The 25,193-nt window shown below is 39.3% G+C and overlaps 1 protein-coding gene across 1 annotated transcript in view; it reads left to right on the top strand.

Annotated features, from left to right (window-relative positions):
- The first annotated feature begins 11,526 nt into the window (after positions 1-11,526).
- Task6 (TWIK-related acid-sensitive K[+] channel 6) overlaps positions 11,527-25,193 on the top strand; it is a 507,854-nt gene continuing 494,187 nt past the window's right edge. Inside the window, exon 1 of the mRNA XM_083115200.1 lies at positions 11,527-11,962. The gene's annotated coding sequence lies outside the window, so the exon portion shown is untranslated. The remainder of the gene's footprint in view (positions 11,963-25,193) is intronic.

Raw genomic sequence — 25,193 nt, 5'->3', positions numbered from 1 at the left:
TGTTCATTGTCCACGCCGTGTGAAACGGAATGATTCAGTTTGGAATTAACGATGGGGGGAGGGGAAATATTGAATTACAAAATCTCCATTTCAACGAACCGAGAAGTGAAGAAAATTGAATAATTCTTATAAATATTAAAAATTACGTTCATTTTTTTAGTGGTGTAATCGCAGGTAAAATCAAAGATCTTACATGGAAGATTTTAATTTGCTCTGAACTGAGCCAAAAGGCATTTCGCACCGATCTAATATATTCTCCAATACATTTCAAAATGTTATTGAATGTTTCATGTCGATAATTTGACCAATGCATCCATTCTTGACGCTCAGACGATATTTTCTGCAACTACCTCTTCTCTCCAGTTCCTTCTCCTTCTTCTCTCCCCTCTTTCCGTTCTGCTTTCATCTCATATCGCCTTCCCTACTTTCCTTATCTCCATCCCACTCTTCTCCACTCCTCTTATCTCCTTTCCTGTCTTAGATTTTCGACTCCACTGCACTATTCTCTCTTTTTTCGTTCTTCTCTTTTTCTCTCCTTTACTCTACTCTCCACTTCCGTCTTCTCGTCTCCTCCTCTCTTCTCCTCTCCTCTCGTTTTCCTCCTCTTTTCTCTTCTTTGTTCTTTTTTCCTCATCTCTCCTCGAATCTTTTTCCATTCTCCTCACTACATCTCCTCTCCTCGTCTATCCTATCTTTCTTCTCTCCTCTACTTTTCCTCTTCTCGTTTCGCTTTCTCTTTCTCCTCTCTTTTGTAACCTTTCGTTTCCTCTCACCTCTTTTCCTTACTGTAGACTCATCAGCGATGAAATACTAGAAAACCTATTTTTTTCTTTCAGAAAGAATTTTGTCGTTTGCGATATAATAGTGATATTTTTAATAATTTTATTCAATAATACTTGTTTATATTTCTTTCGCGTATTTTATAAATATCTATTGTGCATGTGGCAACCCTGAAATTGAGCCTAACTCTGCACGCAACCCACCAACGGCTTGTGTAAATTGGGTTGCCTAGTTTAAAATGTCGTTGTCCTAAAACTTTTGAGAGACACTGTACACTGTAGTTCCAAAAAAAAAATTCTTCCACGGCGCCCTTAGTGTTTAAGGATTTTCCGTGGCTCCCAAGTAGTGATGTGCCGTAGAGTATAAGTTTACGTCTACATGCGTTGTCTACACGTAATCTACGCGTAGATTACATTGGGTTGTAGTTTACATAGACTACGTAGACAATCTAAAGTGCATTAAAATTAATTTTCAAGGGTTTCATGAAAGGAAAATGAAATTTTCAATTATATTGGTTCCTAGCGAAATGAAAAGAATCCTATTTACAACAAAATTTATCCTCTCTTCTATTACACTGGTCTACATATGAAAAAAAGATTTCTGCTGACTTAGATATTTTAACTGATTCTATATAATTTGAGGTCGCTGATTCCAAATATGTAGTCAGAAAATGTGTATCACGTCACAATTTTTCACAAATCACATTTGAAAATTTTCACCATATTATAATACTGGGCTAAACTCCAACAATTTTCCATATAGATATCTGCACATAATGAAATTTCTTTTTCTGCTGACTTAGATATTTTAACTGATTCTATATAATTTGAGGTCGCTGATTCCAAATATGTAGTCAGAAAAAGTGTATCACGTCACAATTTTTCACAAATAACATTTGAAAATTTTCACAATATTATAATACTGGGCTAAACTCCAACAATTTTCCATATAGATATCTGCACATAATGAAATTATAGGACTATACATAAGGTGGCGGAGCTGATAACAGGTATTAAGTTGCATTGTTTGACAAGTCACATTTCAAAATTTTCAGAAAATTATATCCGGCTACATTCCAACAGCACTTGCAAAGAGAATGCGACGTAGTCAGATGTTCATGCAGAGTATCACGTCACGTTGTTTAACAAACATACGTTTCTATTTTCTCAATAGGGAGTTCTTAATGGACAAAAAGTTTAGGTAATTCTGGCAAATTGATCAATTTGTTTCACGAGCACATACAGTCAGCACCTGATGCCTGTACTTAAGCTAAACTTAACATACACCACAGAATAGCACAACATGCATACCTACTTAGGCAAAATTTTTCGTTTCTTTGGTTTTCTGGAGTACGTGGCCTCAGGAACGTCACGCTGCAAGCACCAGCAATAGTCGGTCATCATGTTTTCATTCCATCTCCCCAGATATCGGTGCTCCATGCTTTTGGTGGAAGCGTTCGCCCTGTTCTTCACTTACGGCACCAAGATTGGACGGAAATACATCTAAGCGGCTGTGCAGGAAGTGAAGCCTGACACTCATATTTACTCCTAACTTTTGAAACGTCACCAACAAATTTTCAACTAGAACCTCGTAGTTGTGCGCCCTGAAGTTTCCAAGAAAGTTTGTATTGACATCAGAAAAGGCACACCATGCATCTTTCTCTGTGCGGTTAATTGTTTGTAAGAATTCTTCATCTTTCATTAGCATCCTTATCTGAGGACCATCAAAAATACCTGTTTTTACTTTCTCAGGCGTCAATGCAGGAAATTTTGAGCAAATGTATTTAAAGCAAGCCCCATTCTTATCCAGAGCTTTTACATACTGCTTCATTAATTCCAACTTAATGTGCAGTGGAGGAAGTAACACTTCCTTAGGATCAACAAGCGGCTTGTTCTGGATGTTTTTCGCCCCGACTTCAAAGCTTTTCCCGGCAGGCCACAGTCTTTGTACCCAATGTTCGTTCCTTGCTCAACTGTCCCATAAATACAAAAAGCATGGATATTTCGTGAAACCTGCTTGTTGACCAAGTAACATTGAAATGACCTTGAGATCTCCGCACACAAGCCAACTGTCATTTGCATACTTTTTTTCTTTCGAAGCAGTTCTTTCATTGTTTCGTAGCTTTCCTTTAAATGTACGGAGTGGCCAACAGGAATGGATGCTAACTTATTGCCATTATGCATCAACACACACTTCAAACTCCTCTTGCTATCAATAAAAAGCCTCCATTCTTCTGCATTATACGTACATCCCATAGCTTCAATTAGTCCCATCACATCTGTACAATAGACATATTCTTCGTCCCTTTGAAAATATCTTAATAGATGCCTATCTTTGTCCAGATACATGAAGGTTGTTCCAGACGCTAACATATTTCTTTCCTTCTTTTCTATACAGGTCCTGCATACTTTATGAGGTGCCCAGGCTTTATCTTGGTCACCCAATTTAATTCCGAAATATGCACTATATGCTTTCCTTACAAAGTTAGTAATATTTGTCCTTTGTTTTGAGGTTAACAATGTTCGAATAACTGATTTAAATAATAATCATTATAATATTCCATGTGCTGCCATCTTCTGACCTCTTTACGGACTACGTTGTTTCATTACTCCAAATATACATCCCTAATATTAGATAATTTTCTATTTTCCTCTGAAACCTGACGTGATAGGAAAAAACGGATTTCGGTTTTGGATTTACCACCCTCGAATTACTAAAGAACAACCATCAGCCTCCAGTCAGCAAAATGGACGTAGACCAGTGTTATCAACTATGGAAGAAGATAAATAGTATGCAAGAAACAACAACAGATGGCAGTCGTGCGCCAAGAGTGGTCTTTTCCCCATAAAACATTAGAATGTTTCTTATATTAGGTTTCTTCCTAGGTGAGAAATTGTTCGAATTTGGAAGAAAGAGTATGAAAAGTTCTCCTCACACATCAGCAACTGATACGCAGTACAATTTTCTTTTAATTCCACGGTGCCCTTTGCTAAGTTATCACCTTTCGATATGTTGTTTACATAGATGACGTAATATACGTGTATAAAATAGTCTACGTGTAGAATGTAGACTATCGTTGTTTACGCGTAGAAATACATCACTGCTCCCAAGACAGAATATAGGCCTATCTAACACTTGCAACGCTCAGTTAGTGTGGGTAGGTTGCTTGATTTAAGTTAAAAAAATAAACACATATTTCAAACTCAGAAACATTTTATGTGTAAAAAGTACTAAACTCTTTTGTAGACTAACAAGTAAGTGTCATTTCAATGAAAGTATTGGAACATTTCGCGGCGTCCCAGGGCTTTGGGAACCACTGCTGGTATAGTATTCGACAGGTATCCTATCGGAAACGCAATATAAAATAAAATGAAGACTACAAGAACATTAGAGAAGAAAAATTCCCGTGGATAAATCAAGCAAGCTCGTAAACCCTGCTTGCGTAATGCATTGCATAGACTTCAGTGAAATACTGATGGCAAGAAACTCCACGGTGAAGGGTGAGAAAAGAGACTCATCCTATCGTTCCTAATCTTAATAAAGGTGCAGAGCTGGTGTTAACTGAATCCGCCCCACGACCGAAAGAGAATAAGTTGTTTAATTTAGAATTTGTGTGTCAGGTAGACAGTAAGATCTGTGTGTTTGTCCAGACCGTTACAGCGAGCTCGTCTGCTTCTCGAGGCTCGACACCCTCTGGACCAGTGTTTCTCAACCGCCGGGCCGCGAACCGATGGCGTCAATTCTACCAGACCGCGAGAGGTTCTCTTGAAGTTTGCGCTTTGCAGCCCGAGCAGGCAACCACCTGAAAACATCGCCTTTCTTTCGGGGTTCACCAGCGACAAGAGGAAGTCCTTTCTCACTGGTGATAAATCAAAGATGCTGAGAGGGAACTGTCTCACGTGGGGCAGTTCTCGAGTTAGAGCCGGAAGGATGAAGCGACTTGCAGCCAGGGTTGTTTAAGGTCCAGGAACCCAGGTTCTATAGGGTTCCGCTATTGGACCGGAACATTTTTTCTCGCGCAATTTAAATTCGGTCCAAGTTGCGTATAGTTTCATTGATAAAAGATTCCTGTACCGTTTTTGAATTGTTCCTGAAAAAAGGTTCCTGAACCGTATGTAAATTGATGCGGGAAAAAAGGTTCCTGGACCGAATTTAAATCCTTCCGGAAAAAAGGTTCCTGGACCGAAGTGAAATACTTTACATATAAAAACGTTCTTTACGGTCCATAACCCATTTACGCTTGCTGATTTTCTCTCCTGGACCGGAATTGAATTTATTTGAAATTCCTGGACCTTTAACAACCCTGCCTCCAGCCCGAGCTGGCAACCACCTGGAAAGATGGCCTTTCGTTCGGGTTTCGACTGCGATAACAATAAATGCTTTCGTGACAGTGACGGAGATGGTTCAAACGATCTATTCAGGGGCGGATTGCTTCCCACCCCCAAATTTAAACATTGACGGGTGAGCACCACGGTCAATTTAGTTTGCGCATCAATTTTCATTAACAAATAAATTGAAAATTTTGGGTGTCCGAAGTGGAAATTACCAGTGAAAATCAGCACCTACCAAATTAATTTAATGATATTGACCAGAGGAAACGAATGATTCCATTAGATTCAGTTGTTCTAAACTAATTTACACCAAATGTTATATTTGTCAACAAACCTAGACATAATCGATTTAATCCTCTCTATGCCATAATTTATTTATTAATATTAAATTTCAAGGGTACATATTAATTAAGGCAATTTTTTAAAAAAATAGAAAGACATTTCCGAGTACAATTGTTGGGAAGATTGGGTCATCGAATTGTAAAAAAATGATTGTACCGGACCGCGGGCTCTAGGCACAATCTGGTTAGCTCTTTTTCAAGTTTGATGCACTGAACCCAACCCAGTGGTGACGATGCTAAATCTTATATACAAAGGGAAATATACTGTCTTTGCCCCCCCGGTTTTGGTACCCTAAAACCATATGCAATCTTTGAGTGCTTCTAACAGACCTTGGAGGATTAAGGTAGATCGGTCCTTATAAGGGCCATCAACCTTGAGGCCCAGGTCTGCTTGACCCCCATGTGCAGACCAAGGGCGCTTTGTCGAGCTCAGCGCGTTCCCGCATCTGCTCGGGATCAGCTTTAGATCGGGAAGATCACAGCTGCGCCTGTAGTTCTGCATTCATCATTCCATTCGTAAAACAGCTTTAGATCGGGAAGATCACAGCTGCGCCTGTAGTTCTGCATTCATCATTCCATTCGTAAAACAGCTTTAGATCGGGAAGATCACAGCTGCGCCTGTAGTTATGCATTCATCATTCCATTCGTAAAACAGCTTTAGATCGGGAAGATCACAGCTGCGCCTGTAGTTCTGCATTTATCATTCCATTCGTAAAACAACACTCTTGAGTGCAGTTTACCACCATGAATAACACTGACTCACGGTGTCTTAACATTATTTTAATGGTACCGGGATCGAACCATGGGCTGCGTTACTTCCCAGTAAGTAGCTTAGGCTTCCCTAGAGCATGCGAAGGATGTACAACTAACATAATTAAACTAACACTGAAATGAAAGGTAGCACACACTTTTTGGATTCTAATACCTTCACGACTGAACCGGCACGGTCAGTAAAAGGGTTTACACGTCTCATGCAGTAGATCTCGTCAGGTAGCTGCTCCTTGATCTCACACACACAGAAAGTCTATTTAACAGGTTGTCGATAACTTGACTCCAAATGACCTCTCCCTGTTCCTAAAATCGTTAGAGTCTAAACCTGAGTTTTCCTCCTGACTCTAAAAACAACAGACTCACTCCCAACTTTTCGTAAGATCAACCCTTTCTCTCCCTCGATCTGCCAAGCAATCACTCTTCCTCTCTCGAAAACCCCAGAACAACAACTGATCATCTCTACCCAAAAACCAATACTCTTAACCTCTCTCTCCTGCTCCAAGCATAGTTCATTCCCCTGAATTAACTTCTCCTCTTGCATTCAAAGCTTCCAACAATGTACAATACCTTCTATCTTAGTCGGCACATTCTTAACTTTTCTGCCAGCTGGAGAATGACTGAACTACACAGGAATGTTAAGGATACGCATTGTTCTCGGAACAGCCAGAGCGTATTGGTGAACATGGTATAGTTAGCTGTACAGCTGTCAAAATCTCCCTGTTGTCTTCCTACGCTCATATCTGCAGTCATTTACACAAAGCGGACCATGACTACTACGTCTTCAATACACTGATGGTCCTTAGAAGGAATATCGTCCTTGATGTTTTTAGAATTATTAATTCGTTGGTGATTTACAAGACCACTGTTTTGACCGGCAGAGATATGGAATTATTACGTACCCAATAGGACCAAATAATGTAAATAGTTTGCAAAAGCGGAATAGAGATGGCAGCACCAGGCGTGCAAGATTACGAATTAACTTAATATATGTGAATAACTATATAAATAAGAATAAAACGAAGGTGAAAATTGAAAAACAATAAAATCTACTGTAAGAAGATAAAGAATATATATAGAAGAAATAAATTAATATATATATTTGATAAATTAAACCAGTGATCAGCTGTAAATTGATCAGAAAACTAAAGAAGTCAAAGCACTGATACAAATTTGTGTCTGAACAGATATTGCATCTGTCTGATTGATTTACTATTCCCATAGCGGAAATTTTGTTTGCGCGTTTCAACCGTAGTACCTACTTGGATGCGCGTATCAATCGTTTGGCATCAAGTATACACTCTGTTGTACTCAGTTAGTGTTGGCGCGTTCCAATCGCAGCCGCAAGGGAGGGGATTAGTATATTTCCCAAAGCTTAAGGGAAAAAAGGATATATGAATTCATAAATCGTCAAATAGCTGAAATAGAAACAAACCCAGAATGAAGTCCAGATCCAGATCTGTCCATTAACAAGGAAGCTCACGTAGGAAATCCAGAAGGAAGTTCAGAACTGTCCATTAAGAAGGAAGTTCAGATAGAAGAATATACAAATTGAAGAAAAGAAATAATAAAAAATATATTGAGATAAAACTTGACTGTAGATGAGAATTATAGAGAAAAGTAGCTCATCATGTAAATATTATATTTCCATGTATCCTTGTTTATATAATATATTCGTTTAAACGTCTCCATTGGAAGGCATCCTGTCTGGTTTCGTTGTCTACAAAGAACCCTACTCTGTAGATAAGCTAGCTGAGGTTTAAGATTAAGATTTATGTACCTTTGCACAAATGGAGGTAGCAGAATGTCAATTAGGGAGCCGGGAGGAATAAAACAGACCAAGCTCTAATACGGGAGATTCTGGCAAATACGAGAGAGTTGGTCTTCCTAGACTACAACAGACTTGAATGCACACATACGTTTATTTTAATACTAATATACGTGATAATTTAATAAAATCATTTTACTCATTAATATGTAGTGAAGTGCCACTGCACCTACTTCAAGAAGAGAATAAACGTGGTGATGGACAATTTGCTTGGCAATACTTATGCATCTTTACAATAGGGAAGTAACGAACACACGTGCTACTTCCTCAAGTTTCCATCTGCAACTGACGTCAGTTTTACTGGGATTGCAGCATCCACTTCGCAATGATGTCACCTTGTACGTTATTTATGAAATGATCCTCGTACATCAAGCCTATATTTGCAAGTAGAGAGAAAATGTTATTGTTTGCAATTTTAAAGTGCTTTAATAAAAAGAAACAAGTAAACCACTTTCTTTACAGTCAAATATAGTGTTAGAACTCACAAGGTTCCTTATACAGGGTGACACAGAAAAACGGGAACTTTTGAAACCCCAGCAGACACCATAGAAATCAGATAAAAAAACATATATTGACAGAAATTGAACTATTACAACTTGCCATTTAAGATACAGTAATCCACAATATCACTTTTTGAAAATTACGTCCTTGAGGTGGAGCCCTCTGCATTCTTGCAATCTGGCATTGAGGTCCCTCATTGATCGCTGCAACATGCCAGGTGGGATGGTACGAATTTCGTCTTTAATCGGTTGTTTAAGTTCATCCCTTCTTCTTGACAGAGACGTGTACACCTGACTCTTAAGGTGGCCCCACAAGAAGAAATCACACATGGACAAATCCGGGGATCTTGGTGGCCATTGAATGTCACCAAATCGAGAGATAACGATTACCAAATAATTCTCGCACAGTTGTCATGGACTGCCTTGCAGAGTGCGCTGTCGCACAATCCTGTTGAAACCAGGCTTCGTGAAGTTGTGGGAACCTGTTAAATGCAGGTGTAGCAAACGTTTTCAGCATCTCAACATACCGCTCCGAATTCAGTCACTGGGATCTGTTCTTCATTTTCGAAAAAGTAAGGTCCGATGACCCCGTGTGACGAAACTGCCATCCCACCTGACATGTTGCAGCGACCAATGAGGGACCTCAATGCCAGATTGCAAGAATGCAGAGCTAGCGAAGGACTCCACCTCAAGGACGAAATTTCAAAAAGTGATATTGTGGATTACTGTATCTTAAATGGCAAGTTGTAACAGTTTAACTTCTGTCAATATATGGACGTGTTAAAGTTACAGTGGTGTAAGTCACTTTTAAAAAAAATGACTTGGACACAGAAACCAGATCTTTATAAGTCAATCTGCTAACAGAAAACGTGAAGTAAATAAGAGATTCATTCAACTGTCAACAGATGGCAGTTTAAGGTCTAGTGATAAAGGAAACAGCTGTTGTGTTGACCAGCAGAGTGCTGTGAGTCAGACTGTTTTTTCTTTTTAAGAAAGTGACTTACACCACTGTAACTTTAACGTGCCATATGTTTCTTATCTGATTTCTCTGGTGTCTGGTTGGGTTTTCAGAAGTTCCTGTTTTTCTGTGTCACCCTGTATATTCTGTGGTGACGAGAAAGCGGCGCGGAAAGTGTAAACACGGGGTTACACTTGCGCGAAAGGAATGGTTTGTACGCATTGCGTTGGACAGTGCGACGGTCGTTTTTCCACCTCTGGGATATTGTATCTACAGGGGATATCTTCTTCTTCGAATATTATCGTGCAATCATTTGGATGCGGTGGAACATTCTTGTCTATATACGAATTTATTTAATCGCGACTTTACAACAAAAAATAATGTATATTTATGCAGCATGAGTGATGTGATAATAAATTAAGAGCCTCTCCTAATGCCGTCGCCTTGTAATCAAGGGATGCCGATGAATGCACATTGCACAGTGGTTCTGACCCCATTTTAAACTGTAGGTCCAGTCTCAATTAGCGTTTCTGTGCATAAAGTGGACAAAAAACCCAAACTCAAGAGGCAACCAAATGCCAGCTATGAAATGAAGACTAAAATTGGTAAACGCTGTAAGTGCCACAATAATTCAAACACCATTTTCCACGTTAAACTGTGAAATGTGCCATGCTTTATAATGTGGTAAACGTGAAATGTGGCTGGTAGCCCTCTAAATAGTTCAAAGAGGTCACTAGTGTGCACGTGCTGATGTACAGAACGATGCGATTTCCCAACACTTTCGCTTTTGGTGCTTACAACGTTTACCACTTTTAGTCCTAAAATATTCTAGTTGTCGATCTCAAATTGTATTTTAGATAAACAAAATGTACCATCACAACCTACATATCTGGGAATTATATTTCGTACTATTAACTCGTTACGATCACACAGTTTCTTTGGTGTCTGAGATTACGTTTATAATACCGAGAAAATACGTCATACTTCATTCGAGTTACTGATACACATCTTCCTTTCGCAATCTATTTATTTCTTTCTTGTCGTAAACATTGCCATCTTTCGGTAAAATGCGAAATCATTGTCAAATTGATTTAATTCATTTGGTTTACTTTATTTCGCTTTATTCCACTTTTGGCTAATCGCGATGAGGACGAGTGATAACATGATGAAATTGATGAAGGGACACTCACAAAGTAGACCCATACCCAATTCGGGATTCGAACCTGGGACCGCTGTGCTAGCCAACACACCACGGGGGCCGTGTCAAATATTTCATTGATCGTATACGAGTGCAATTTCAGACTTTTGCAGTAAGAACGCTGTTCAACATCGATTTAGTTGGCTCACGACAATGACAATTGATACAGTGGCGACGATTGGGTTCCAAAACTGGGGGGAGGGGCAAAGACAGTATATTTTCCCTCGTATATAAGGTTTAGCATAGTGCGGGGCAAAAGTGGCAAAAGTGGAGGGGCAACTGCCCCCTTCGCCCCCCCTAATCGCCGCCACTTTTCGTGTACGTTTGGATTTAGAAACATAAGACAGTGGTTCGAACTCTGGGTAAGTCATGAGTGTATAATCGTGTTTATCTCGTCATCATTCTTCCTTATTGTCGCGATTAACCCAACGCGATGCAAAGTAAGAAGAAAGGCGCATCAACGCCATCTGTTGATCAAGTGTTTATGCACAGAATCCTTGGTCGAATCGACAGCTGCCCTGATTTACAACTCGCGTGTCTTTCCCCTTGCACACAACATTTAACACACTCGCAGATGGCAACATTGCTTCCATTACTCCCTTCCTTCCAGATCGCCACACGACCAGCATACATCGGTGCAGAATTAAGGCGCTGGGGCACGAACATCACGCAAATATTGGGTCCAATTGCACCGTTCCACACGGCACAGTAACGTACCGCTAAACCTTGCAAGACGTGCTGGTTTTGAAGCTCACCGTAGCGCGCGAAGCTGTCCAGCGAATCTACCAGTCACACTGCCGATCCCCCACACGGTGTCGTAGTCTGACTTCGGTGCTCACGTAGTAAGCTTGTGCGTTACGAGCGTCCGGTGGGGTTGTAGTATGTGTCGGGGGGGAGGCAACTTGTTGTCCACACCATAAGGTACAACCTGCCAGAGCAGTACTTGTGCGATAGGTACAAGCAAGTGTTCGGTGTGTGTTCGTCTGTGATTGTGTTGTGAACCCCCTGTTCTATTTTTTTAAAATATTGTTTTAGTTTTTTTTTAAAGAAAAGAAATTATAATCGGATGGAAGAGTGATCTGGTACACGGTATTGTGTTAACGTGGAGTGTTGCTATGTTCACGATCCGAGCTATTTTAAGGCGTATGTAAGGGGTTCACTTTATGCTCGGAAATATTACAGTGGCCGTGTGTATTTGGTGTGCATGTGTGTGCATCAGCCATCTCTAGGAACCCTATTTAGGAGCAGCTACCGTCGGGTAAGTAAACTAAACATATTAATTAACATCATAAGCGTAACTAACACGGGGGCTGGCGAGTCCGTACCCCCAACTTATCAATATATCAATTGGCACATACGTACATACGAATCATTCAACTTGGACCCCACGAAAATAAACTAGTTATGCGTATAATTAGTACTAAGGTGTCTGATGAAAATATGGCCACCAGGAGGTATTTAGGACACATAATTCAAGCCTCAACAACATGTAAACTTACATTTTTCTTGGTGCTAATAGACATTTGGCTTTAACAGTATGTTTTTTTCACATTGTGTACACACAACATCTAACACATTTCGAAGAGGAAAATTCAGGAAATCCGAACTGTATTTTATAAAATGAAAACGCTACAGCCAGTTTTTGTAATAGTAGTTACAATCAAATCATTATATGTACACTGCTATACTATCTCGCCTAGACACAACGCAGTCTGCAGTATTAACTTGAAAAAGTAAGTTCCACTACATATAACCACGAAGACTTGAAGGTCTAAACGTACAGACGACATTCAGTTAAACCAAATTAACGCTAGGATATGCAAGTTTAATCAAAACCATAGAAATTCCACAAAAGAGCAACGTTAGTAGTCAAATGCTTTAAAAACATCTGCCCACATGCAGTAGAGATGGTGTGTGTGACTTGCACGCCACCTACCGACGACTTCCATTACTATGCTCAGTTGCCTACCTACGCTGACGTGAGCTGAGTACTGCAATAGTCATTGCCTCAGTGTTAGCGCCAACGGTTCTTCGTTAGCATGAAATCATAATTAGATATTATCCATGTACACCATACCGTGTGAATGTGGACGAGGTGTACGAGCAAATCAGAATGCTCCCTTGGTAAAAAGGACAAAAGTACACAAGCATCCCACGCAAGAAGTGGAAACCTTAAGGCCTAAAGTAGCAGGACAGCTGGGGTGGCTCCCCCCAAGCCCAATGGCGCATCCCCCACAAAATCATGTCATGCATCCTCCCCAAATCATATCATTCGCGTCCTCAAACCATATCGCAATCCCCACAATGTATTTAATTACGACAACGTGTCTACCGAAAGTAACTTTTTCTTAGCTTTACTGAACACTGTACTTATCTGCCCCTCCTCCCTAAACAGGGGTGCCCATCACTCAAGACGGCCCTAAAATCGTTCATCATAATCCCCCCCCAAAATAATTTGGATGAATACGTAATAATGTATGTCTATTTGAATGAAATACCATGTTACACTGTCCATATTTTTTAATTATTCGATTTTCGAAGAAAACTTAAAGCTAGCACATTGATTGGTTAAATGTAGTAAATTAAATTATGTAAATTTGCATATGAATAGTGTTTGTGGGATTATAAAACTCACAATTTGAGTATTTAACATACAGTGTTACACAACTTAAGATAAAGATATAAAATTCAACCTTGGCAAACCAAATAACATGCTCCAGCCGTATGACCGATTATTTCACGAGACATTACAGAACCCTAGCTAGAAATTCGTAAGCTCAGGGCGATAATATAATACGACTCCTCTTTCAACGAACTCACCCCCCCCCCATTTTCTTGGGGTAAATATATAAAACTTCACATTCACCTCAGTAAACGCCAAATCATCCTCGTAAGACATCATTACGAGCGAAGCGAGCAAGAAAATTTTTACATCCATTTCTTTGCAGGCTTTCAAGAATATTAATTTAATGGGGTGTCAATACTTTCTTAGGACCCCGAGATATTTAGTCTTTTCCAGCTTCTCTTTTGGCACTAAATACAGTCTCCAAATTGTTCGAACTCTCTCTCCACTGCAGAAATCCCTTCACAATCTAAGATTTAACACTTTATCAAGAGCTTCCTATCTCCCCCATTTAAATTTAATACTCAATCCTACCACCAAAATTTTCATGCCAATTTTAGACTTAGTGTTGATATTGAAGAGTGGATATTGCCTCCTCCAAAAAAAAAATCTCAGTCTCCACACCAGAATTTCCGCAACAGTCTAAGACAATAGTAATACACAAGAATTGGATACCCTCCTCAATTTAATAATGCTCAATTCCTCTCTAACTAAAATACCCGCCATAATGTAAGTCCTAGAGTTGGATACTGCCCCCCCCCCCCCAACGTTTAATTCAGAATTCCCTCCCCCAGAACCCACGTGTCAATTAAGGCCTAATATGTAAGAGTTGGATATTCCCCACCCAATTCGATAATACCCTTAAACACTTTCTTTTCTTCATCTAATGGATTAAATATGGTACATTTAGTTTGAATTTGAATTAAATTTCTTTGGGTGCGTCAGCACTGAGGCTATTTTTGCACCCGTCACACTATACAGGGTTCAGCCCCTTATCATAACAAAAATAAAATAGTGTCTGAAAACTAAAATTTCCTTACCTTGGTTAAAAGCTGAGGCTAAGAAGAGCGCTCAGCACAAATAAGGACAAAACACAGGACGACACAGAATTATACTGGCCATGGGCCCAGTCGCCAGAGCCTCGTTAGTCTGCAGTCCAGGGTGTACTACGTGGAAGGAGTACCCCTTACACCCCAATGGTATATTTAAGATTGAAGAAATATATGAATGTTGAAATATATAAATGTTGAATTTTATATTATTTAAAGGGGAAAAAAATTTCGATGACGCAATCTGCGTCATAATCCCCACCTGTGTGCACCCCTGCAGGTCAGCATGCATAGAATACACCTCACAATATCAGTGGTAGGGCATGGTATTTGGGAAACTTACCATGTGATATTTTCAAACATACTAAGCGGATATCTCTCCCATTATTTACACATAGAAGAAGAGTTTACAGGATTCTTGTTGGGAAATCTGATGGTAAGAGACCTGTAGGAAGGCCAATACGAAGATGGAGCGATGACGTTGAGATTGACCTTAAAGACATCGGTAGGGATGGATAGGAGTGGATTTATCTTGTTCAGGATAGGGACAGATGGAAGGCCTGTGTTGCTGCAGCCATAAACCTTCGGGTTTAAGAAGGCTAGAGTTAATCCGTTAGTATCAGTATCTTAATGCTAAGCCTTGTCTACCAATGGAAAATAAACTGTCCTTCCCGCACCCCAGTTTTGGCATCCAATCGCCGCCACTGGTCAGTATCATATGTTAGTCTGTGCTGCGTGGTTGCATATATTTCGATTTCGAGGATTTGTAGCGTCAACACGAGGCGTCAAGCAAAAAACGTCATTAAGAGAAGTGGTTTGCCTTACTGTCCTCTATACGCTGGGAAAGTTCGTGCGATGATACGCTGTATATGTTGTTTACACTACACACACACACACACACACACACACACATATATATATAAACATTATCACAATTAATACATATTTACTTTTTTCGTATTATTACCTGTAGAAGCAATAAGCAGAACATGTTGAAGGTTAAACCAAGAATTATGGGAGGTTCATAAAGTTCTAAACTATTGTTTCCTGTTATTTCCGATGCGCCACTCGTGTGACTCGGTGTGTTCAATATCAAACTATTATTTTACGTATCAAAGTGGCAATTTTTAATCATATCCAACAACATTCTCTATATAATTCTATTTTGTTTACTTTCTATTGAATTTTGACGCTGTTATGAATGTACATATTTTTATGTGAAATAATATTTCCACTTCATGATTTCATTCCATAATTAAATGAACAGTGCACATTAAATATTTTTAATAAATTATTGAAACACACTTTTATGTATTCTTCTTTTAGAATATGATTTCAGTAATTTTGAATATTTTAAAGTCAAAACAAGTCGGAAAAAATCGGGGTAGTTGCTTTATTGGAAGCTCCAGCATCCTATAAACTCGTAATGAACCCTGCACGAACAGTTATTTTTATCTGACGGGGCCTCCTCCCCTCCATAGTGTGACACTGATCCTTAATGGCGTATCCAAGAATTGCCTTCCTCTTGCTTAGCTGTCCTATATATTTTGCTACTACTTTCTTGTTTCCTGGATTGCTTTTATTTAAGAGAGCTTGGTCAAAAGGGGAAGTATGACCCCTACAAGCCACCGTAGGCACACCAATGTGCAATAAGATAGCGGTATGGAAAGAATGAAATTGGAAAGAAAAGCAAATCAGTTCATACACATGATTCCAAGCACAATATCTATCTCAGAGTCAAGAATTAAAAACGGCAATTTATTAAAGTAAAAAAGGTAGTATAGAATTCTGTTGAATGCAGTGGTGTAGTGGTTAATCAATGCATCAGGAGTAATTCACAGATACGCCCTACGTTTGATCCTCGCTATCAGGTTAAGATAGATTTGACAGTAGAGATTCTCTATCATTCAGTAATATCATTCAGGCTCCATATCATGAGGTGGAAGAAATAGAAACGAGGGTTACTATTGTGAGGGTCAATAGGAACATTATATTGTTTTTTAGTTGTGAGCATTAAAAAGGGAAGGATTGATTAAAACCTTCATGTGTGGGGTATGAGCCCTCTAGCTTAATTAGCTTATCTTTTCATTATATTTTGGTGTATGATGCACTGTGGGGTTTGATACCATTGGGGAAAGTTTAATTTTTTTCAGTTATAGAATATATAGGATAATAAGAACATGTTAGGTTTCATGCATGTTAGGTGCATGAATGTTAATTTCAATAATTGTTACCCGGCGGATTTCTTTCCGTATCGAAATCAATCTGGAATTATGTCGAACTCTAATCGTGGAACCGTGTAGAGCGAGATGCGTTAATATTTCCAGACAAATTGTCCAGCACCTCGTTCATCCTCATTATCTTACGCAGTACGAGGTTCAAGAAATGAAGCAAAATGTCCACGAACGTGGACAACCTCTGCACCAGTATCAGTACCACTGCATTCCCTAACACCACGCTGGGCAGGAGTTCCTAACCTGTGGTTCATAGACCCTCAGGGCGTTCGCGAAATATTGAAGAAATGTTACGATCTGTTACCTGGTGAGGGTTCGAAGAAATAGACTGTCAATTGTTAAGTGAGCCGATTTATAAAATAAAGAGGCTGCACGGCTGTCTAGAGGTATTGTCTTGTATTGTTTTATTTAAAGTAGGGAGTGTTTATTTTACAAAGCTTCTAAATAAAGTATCTATTGTTATAAAATCCACATTTTCAGATCGTCAATAGACCAAGTATAGTACGTTAATAAAAAGGTTCTGCCCAAGCGCGCGAAAATCCAACGAATAGCGCTCGAGCCATGTTGCCAAGTTGGAGAGTTGGGCCAGTTAGCCTTGCGTGTTGTGACCGAGCTACAACATGGCAGGACAGAGTTCGGCACTTTCTGTGACGTTCAGTTTGGTAACTGCGCACTCGTTCTCCAATCGCATCGCAGAATGCTGAATCGCCTTCCTGTCTAGCTGCAACCTTCGACGCTAACATAAAATAGTGACAGTAAATAAACCAAACGCAACGCATAAATTGTTAAACCAAATGCAGCATCAGCCTGCACGGTAAAGTGATGTTAGGCAGTCATTCACTGTTCAGTATTACGTCTATTGTTATTGTTATAATAAATATATGAATACTGTAATAAATCGCATTCGATGAACAACATTAATACATATGTGATTTGAGATATCGAACTATTTGCCTGTAGTTAAGTGCTTGGGGTTCGAAATAATAAGACATTAAAGGCGGTCTGTTGTAAATGAATGATTAAGAAACGCCAGCGTAAGGTGCAAGAGCAACCTGCTAAAAGTGATGAACAATTTGCCTGTTCGCATCTCATAATAATATTGATTTAATATTACTATTTTAATAATAGTTTCTTTTCAAATTTGTTTTTGAACATTGTCTTGATGGTTGAATATTTTAATTGCCATCTGTCCGGGTCCTTCTTGAACTAGCATTAGTTGGTTTTAGAAATTGTTTATTTCTGGTGTTATATGTGTGTGTATGTGTTCCATTGAACATACCATCATTTCATACATGTATAATGAAGGTATAGTACTTTATAAACAAAGTTTAACCCAACGCGTTAATTTTTATACCTGCTAACATCCTAATGGTTTGCGTTTGTTTCCGAAATTGTTATAAACTTGCCCATGAATTCCACGAAAATATCTGGTGATCCGTTTGTGATGTCCGAAAAGAAAACCATTGTGTACAATAGGTTAATGTACGTATCTCTGAGCAGTTTGTTGTAATGTATGCAGAAAGGATGTAAGTTTTGAGTGAGTGCAGGTTTACAGACTTCCGCCGCGTGGCGCTAGCGTTCATGGTAGATAAAGATAGTGGTCACGCCACAATAGCGGACAATGTATCTTATGGGATGTGAAATTTTCAAGTGTTATATGCACACTAGTACAGCCACATGGCTGAAGTCTGTAAACATGCACTCACTCAAAACTTACATCCTTTCTGCATATATTACAACAAACTTTTCAGAGATACGTGCATTAACCTATTGTACACAACGGTTTACTTTTCGGACATCTCAAACGGATCACCCGGTACTATTCCATAATTTATTACCAATTGAAACATTGTATAATGTACCTGAACTAGTGAATCTGTATGCTTGTTTCCATCCTATGGATCACCTTCTATATCATCGTAATATGTTGATTGTTATTAATTGGAACTACGGTAATAGCTAATAAAATGTGTCTTTGAACGAATGAAAGAATTCCTCCCACACGGCGATAGTGAGAATGTCAAAACAGTTTATATTGCGAGACAAATCATCGTACTTCGTTAGTTAGCAATTAAATAAATGGATCTCGTTACTTTTGAGTAAGTCGCTTTAATTTAATTGATTTATGTTCTTTACGTCGCTTTTCTGCCAGTTTTGACTAATCGCGATGATGAGGATGAGTGATGATATGATGAAATTGATGAAGGAGCATTCTCAAAGGATTACTCGAGGCCAGTATTCGAACCCGGGATGCCTGTCGTCGTAGTATGCTGTGATAACCACGGAGATCTGCGAGTGACTTTTAAATGTGTAATTTTGTACAACAGATGAACATGTGTGAAATCGAAATAAGTGAGAATATTGCATTTCTTACAACTGGAACAGTTAACCATGTTGTGGATGAAAAATATTGAGAAGATTGTATTATACAAATCCTAAAATTCAATTATTATAATAATTGAATTGACGAAACGAATAAAGATTTACATGTTATATAAATGAAAATTGAGAACAGTGCTTCTCCACACATTTCAAAAATTGTCGGGTAGCACCGGACATAGTGGCGGCGATTAGGGGATGAGGTGGGCAGTTGCCCCTACTTTTCGCCACTTTTGCACCCGCACCATGCTAAACCTTATCTACAAAGTGAAATATACTGTCTTTGTCCCCCACCACAAATTTGGCACCTTGCCCCCTTAGTTTTGGAACCTAATCGCCGCCACTGACCGGACAGTTATTTATGTATTGTTCATTTACTATTTTCTATTGTTATCATACAATAAAGATAAAATAACATCAAAATAACTAACTACACAAGAGACATGTTTAATTAACACAGTCCGACAATTAAGTAATGAGACAGTCGTTATCAAATGAAAAGGAAACAAAATATTTGAGCAGCGCCTGTTTATTACCCAAATTACCTTGATTCTGGCAATTTTAAGGATTTGTTTTGTAAAACACCGTAAAAGGTTTAGTGGAAATGAGTGTTTAAGTCTGTCAATTTCTTACTGCAATCAAACGTAAAATTGACCATGGACGTTTTTAAAGTATTAAAGGTTATTATTTAATTGACATAATTATTGTAATGTTATTGATTCAGTTTGAAAAAAATCCCAAACTCCGTGGCGGAGTGGTTAGCACATCGCGCAACGACGCCAGGGGTCCCGGGTTCGATCCCGGCTCGGACATGGATGTTTGTGATTGTCCTGAAAGTCCTGAAATAGAGATTTGAGTGAAATGATACGAGTAAATGAAGTGTGATGGGAAAGGTTTCCGCTTAGGGGTTTTCCTTTAAGAAAATAATAATAAAGTGGTTAGCACAGCGCCCTAGGACTCCAGGGCTCCCGGGATCGAATCCCGGCGTCGGTATGTTTGTTTTTTGTTGTGAGTGCCCTTTCATCTATTTCATCATATTATTTACTCATCCTCAGGCGTCGGGTGTAAAGCATGGTAAAGAAAAGTAAAGTGCTCCCCTGTGCGTACAGGGGGTGTGACGGTAACGCCCCACACGATCTTGATCCGGTCATGAGTGGGGGTGATGTGATCAGCATCATGCCCTGACCGCCTTTACCCCCCAGGGTTTCCCCCAGGTACCCATGTCATTCGACGCTGGGTGGGCGCCGGGGCAGCTTCCAACGTTAGAAAAGTTCCCGGATTTGAGCCGACCGGGGATCGAACCCGGGACGTTTAGCGTGGTAGTCAGACGCGTTACCGACTGTGCCACGGCGGCCTATTAGCCTATCTATAATGTAAAGCATGGTAAGTGATATTTTCGTTATTTCCGAGTTCATTAAGAAAAAGTTTATTCGAAACTATACTGTAAATACACTGTTTATATGTTGTATTTACCAATTTCAGAACACTTCACTGAGTCCAATGGAAATTGTATGACATGGCAATTTCACTCGAAAATTGAAGGATGGCACATTTTACTTTCTAACTAAAAAATGACCAAAATGTCACATAGCATGTCTTACACACGAGTCCTTCAAATAATAAAAAAAAGTGTTTAAAAATATATTTATGGTACATACGACCGTCATTTATTATCAACTAGCTGATTACCCGATGACGCACGATAGGTGATGAACTTTGAGTTGAACCGCATTGGGAGTGTCACGAGAACTATGGATTCCATTCGCAACACAGCCTGAATGTTAGACAACCCGAGAAACACTATCGTTGTGCGGATTGCATAGAGTCACGGATGTCTGTTTGTGCGGAATTTAATATCGGTGGTTCTCGATTATTTTTACATGTTACCCCTTCCCGCACAACCCCTAGGGGTGTCTTACCTCCACAGTATTTCTTTCCAGGTTGCAAGTGATACACGTACCAAGTTTGGTTTAAATCGCTCCAGGCGTTCGGGAGTTATGCCGGAACAAACAAATATACACACTCACACACACATCCATTTTTCTACTATACTTGTTTACTGTACTGTTGTACGATAGTCGAGTAGTTGCTTTGTGGTGTTGGATGCTCTCCTCCAATCAGGTGTTCGGGTCTACCCGGCACACAAAACTTATAAATAGGGAACGGATTTTAAGGTGCAGCACCATTCCAAAGATATAGCTATTTTCCTACCGATCGTTTGGGATATGTATTTTTGGACTTGAAATCAAGTAAAATGAACACACTTTGTTGCATATTTTCGTGAAATTAGCACATTTATCATCTTTTTACTCCCTCTTTGATGTTTCAACACGTTTTTCTTTCCTTTCATGTTTTGTTAAAAAAATGGACAGAAAAAAATAACGATTTTCAGTTTTCTTGAGCAGCTACATAAAATCCCATAGTCTCATTTTGTAGAGCAGAACGAGAGCTATAAAATGGTATAATATAATCATTGCAGTCTCAATGGTTCCCAAGATAATGTAGCAAAACCTGCGAGTTAAAACACAAACATCAACAAAACCTATTTTGCAGAACCACAGTTCTCTCTGCGGTCCGCGCGCATTATATACAGAAGGCGCAGAAAAAAGAGCATTGAATAAACGCATTTTGTCAGCACTTTTTGTGCACCTTTTTGAAAACATTTTCAAAACCCTTTATTCCCTTTCCCGACGACAATTTTGTAACTCCATTCAGTTGCTCGTATGAGATGTTTACATACATGTCTACCTAAGAGTATAAAAGTTTTTGTGTTCTATCTACTCGGTACAGAATTAACTGTCTTTCGAAAACTACCACGGTGTGGTGAAAACGGACCCACAAAGAAAAAATAGCACACAGAACGTGAACACTACTTAACAGTCAAACTCCAACTGTGCACTCCAACGATACCTGGTGCAGACACATATTAGCCCCGTCTATACTCCGCCCCAGCTAACTGTGGAGCAGGCAAACGAAAACAAGTCTCTGCGCAAGTAGTGACGCGAGACGGCTTCACCAATGAACACGTGAGAGGAACGGGATTGCATGGAGTGGGGGAAAGCGACTGAAGTTACCAGCCTTCCCATCAGTGTCTTCTGCTTCGCTCTGGCCAACAGGTTACCCTCTTTTATCTGATGCTAAGCGCTGCCTTGCTCCACATTTAGCTGGGACAATGTATAGTTCGCTGCATTCTTTGACTTTCTCTGCACTCACAGGTCTAGTCGGTTACACGATGCAATACCAACTCGTCTAGTTCGTTGATTTGGTGTCAAGTAGTGTATTTGGCGTGTGCACCGTTTGCACTACGTTCTGGACCGGTGCAGTGTGTGGTATATAGTCACGTGGTGCGTGGTAACTAATCAAATGAACGTATAAGGCAGCAGAGAGGCATTTGTCGAATCTTCTGAACTTGAACACCTCTATCCGTCTACTTGGTTGAACGTCATTTCCTTGCACCAGCCTGACACCTGGGTACACCTGCACTACACCTAGCGTGAAAATGTGCAGCGAACTAGACGAGACCAGTGATTCGGATCCAACTTTAAACTGTACACCCAAAGGTAAAAAAATCAGTAACCGAATTGTCCATCGCCATTTTCATTCGGTCTGTATTACACAATGTGATGATAATGAATTGAAATAATGACGTCATTTGCTTTGAACCAACATAGTTTCATTTGTTAAAACAACACAGGATGTAGAATAAAAAAATAATGAAAATGGCGGTGGACAATTTGCCTACCATTATCTTTGCCGTTGACTGTACGTCCAGTACCAATTAGCCTAATTGTGCGTAAAGTAGACTTAAATCACGTGGCATGAAATACAATGATTTTCCTCTATCTGTAGAGACACTAGCGCCAAACTACCAGGGCTTCGTACGACCAGAATGTCTGGTTTTACCCGACGACCGGTGATGTCCCACATTTTCCTAAGTCCAAACACTACAGAAAGGTCTGGATATTCGCTACTAAAGTAAGCAGAAAAAGTCTGGGGATTTGATAGTATGAGCGGCAACCCTGAGTGTGTAAGCACCCATCTGATTGGTTATGACAGATTTTTGTATTACTCAATTAAAGAATAATTCCTTAATCATTCTTTCAATAGTCTACTAAAGAACCACCTTAAATAATTCTTTAATCATTCTTGTATTAGTCAATTCAAGAAATGTTCTTAAACAATTTCTTAATCATTCTTGTCACGTGACAAGATGACAAAAACTAAGCGGCAGAAGGAAATGACTGGAAAACATTTCTTTCATAATTATTGATGGAAAAAAACTGTTGGGGGGAGGCACAAAGTGTTAATTTACAGTGATGCACTAACGGAAAAGATCAAATTTTGCTTGCTGAGTCAGGCCAAAAGGCACCGGGTTAACGAAGCATACAACATATGGAACTTGAGCCGATATACACTTTGAGAGCTGAAGAGGTTAATACACGAGCAATCACATAACTAAATGGTGCGGAATGACATGTCAAACGCATACGTCTCGCAACCGCGTCACAGGGAAACGGGAAAGGTCAACTGCTATAGATTTCATTGAAACGTGACGCCACACATCATCTTTTTGGCTTCGAGACTCGATTCGATGCTTTCGGAGTGCGTTGGTGGTAAGAGGAAAACGCCAAATGAATGCACCTTAAAATTCCAGTTGAAAGATTGATTAACTGTCGGTGCAAACATACGTAGAGAGTGAGAGGAAGGGGTTAACACAGTTGGTAAACATAGAGGTCAAACGAGAAAGATAGTGGTTTTCTACAATTTACAAAGTAATAATAATAATAAAAGTTTTTACTTAGGACACTTGCAAACCTTTTGCCATTGTGTGCTGTATTTCAATGTTTAATATTTCTGGAAAAAAATGAACATTTCTCGAAAAAAATGCTTTCTCCCCGTTTTGTCTCGTCACTTTCATGAATTCAAAAAATAACTTAGTTTTGAGTATGAAGTAACTATAGTGGAACCACAGGCAAATGAGCCTGCGCAGACCCGCGACTGCTGTGCATCGTTCTCCTGCTGAAGGGGAGGGGCAGGGTGGAGGAGGCTTCCTTATGGCCCGAGTTGACCCGATGAACGGGAAGGTGCGCGGAGACTTTTGGCCGAAGGTTCTTTTCCTTGTGGTCGCTCTATACCTTAAATGGGCTTAGGAAAAGAATTCCAAATATTTAAAATATTCATACAATTTCAAGTACAATCCTTCGATAAATTATTAACGTTCTTAAATAATTCCTTAATCATTCTTGTGTTAGTTTATTCAAGAACCACCCTTCAATAATTGTTTTTTGATTGATTGATTGATTTGGTGTTTCAAGTCCACTTTTTGAACAGTAATGCTAATCGGGACTGGAACTACAGTTTAAAGTGGGATCCGAACCACTATGTGTCTCCACCGGGTATCGAACCGGGGACCCCTTGATTACAAGGCGACGACGCTACCACTGCGCCATCGGGAAGGCCCACTTCAATAATTGGTTGATTTGGTTTATTTTACTTCGCATTCCTGCCACTTTTTTTGCTAATCGCGAAGGTGAGGATGGAGTGATGATATAATGAAATTGATGAAGGGGCACTCACAAAGAACACCCATACCCGAGCCGGTATTCTAACACGGAACCCTGACGTTCACCATTCAATAATTTCTTAATCATTCTAGTATTAGTCTATTCAAGAACCGCTTTTCAATATTTACTTAATCATTCTTGTATTAGTCTATTCAAGAACGACCCTTCAATAATTCCTTAATCATCCTTGTATTTAACTACTAATGAACCTTTCTTCAATACCGTAATTATTCTTGTATTAGTCTATTCAAGAACCGCTCTTCAATAATTCCTTAATCATTCTTTCATTAGTCTACTAAAGAATACCTTAAATAAATCTTTAATCATTCTTGTATTAGTCTATTCAAGAAATGTTCTTAAACAATTTCTTAGTAATTCTTGTATTAGTCTATTCAAGAACCGCTCTTCAATAAATCCTTAATCATTCTTGCATTAGTCTATTCAAGAATCATCCTTCAATAATTCCTTAATCATCCTTGTATTAATCTACTAAAGACTTTTCTTCAATACCGTATTTATTCTTGTATTAGTCTATTCAAGAACCGCTCTTCAATAATTCCTTAATCATTATTTCATTAGTCTACTAAAGAACCACCTTAAATAATTTCGTAATCATTCTTGCATTAGTCTATTCAAGAGC

This window comes from Lepisma saccharinum, chromosome 30 (genome assembly GCF_977018435.1).
Source record: "Lepisma saccharinum chromosome 30, izLepSacc3.1, whole genome shotgun sequence".
Classification (NCBI taxonomy): domain Eukaryota; kingdom Metazoa; phylum Arthropoda; class Insecta; order Zygentoma; family Lepismatidae; genus Lepisma; species Lepisma saccharinum.
Note: the sequence above shows the minus strand (reverse complement) of the source record. Positions and strands in the feature narration are given on the sequence as shown.